The sequence below is a fragment of the Cebus imitator genome, unplaced genomic scaffold, assembly GCF_001604975.1.
Source record: "Cebus imitator isolate Cc_AM_T3 unplaced genomic scaffold, Cebus_imitator-1.0 Scaffold282, whole genome shotgun sequence".
NCBI classification, from domain to species: Eukaryota; Metazoa; Chordata; class Mammalia; order Primates; family Cebidae; genus Cebus; species Cebus imitator.
Window position 1 is genome coordinate 87,770 of NW_016107597.1, and position 973 is coordinate 88,742.

The window sequence follows — 973 nt, forward strand, 5'->3', positions numbered from 1 at the left end:
TGAGATGGAGTTTCGCTCTTGTTGCCCAGGCTGGAGTGCAATGGCCTGATCTCTAATCATCACAACCTCTGTCTCCTGGGTTCAAGCAATTCTGTAGCCTCAGCCTCCTGAGTACTTGCCATTAGAGGCATGTGCCGGCACACCCAGCTAATTTTTAGTAGAGACAGGGTTTCTCCATTTTGGTGAGGTTGGTCTCGAACTCCCAACCTCAGGTAATCTGCCTGCCTCGGCTTTCTAAGTGCTGGGATTACAGGCATGAGCCACCATGCTTGGCCAACTATAGTCATATTCTTTATTCAAGCACATGATGAAGCAACAGGGAGTGTAATTCAAAATTACACTATAACTGCCATAACAGTATGATTAATTTCTGTAACTCATTGTTACTGGAAAATTGCAAATCCTATGATTTGTATTCATAGATACAACTATATGCACACACACATGAAAAGACAAACACTGCTTTCATTAGATTAAATGTATCATGAAGGCTGGGTGTGGTGGCTCATGCCTGTAATCCCAGCACAGCACTTTGGGAGGCTGAGGGGGACAGATGGCTTGCATTTGGGAGCAGGAGTTTGAGACCAGACTGGGCAATATGGCGAAAACCTGTCTCAAAAAAAAAAAAATTAGCTGGGCATGGTGACGTGCACCTGTATTCACAACTACTCAGAAGGCCGAGGCAGGAGGATCTCTTGGGCGTGGGAGGTCTAGGCTGCAGTGCACCACTGCACTCCAGCTTAGGCAATAGAGTAAGACCCTGTCTTGAAAAAAACAAAAAAGAAAAAGATTACATGTATCATGAATGAGCTTTGCATCTGCAAAGATATATACTATATATTTTCCTCTCTGAAATGACATATCCAGTTAGCAATAATTAAAAGTAGACTACTTATGAAGCCATTTGTCATATTTACTTATATTTTCTCTATAAATACATTTCTTTCCCTATTCCATATATTTTCTTTATTTT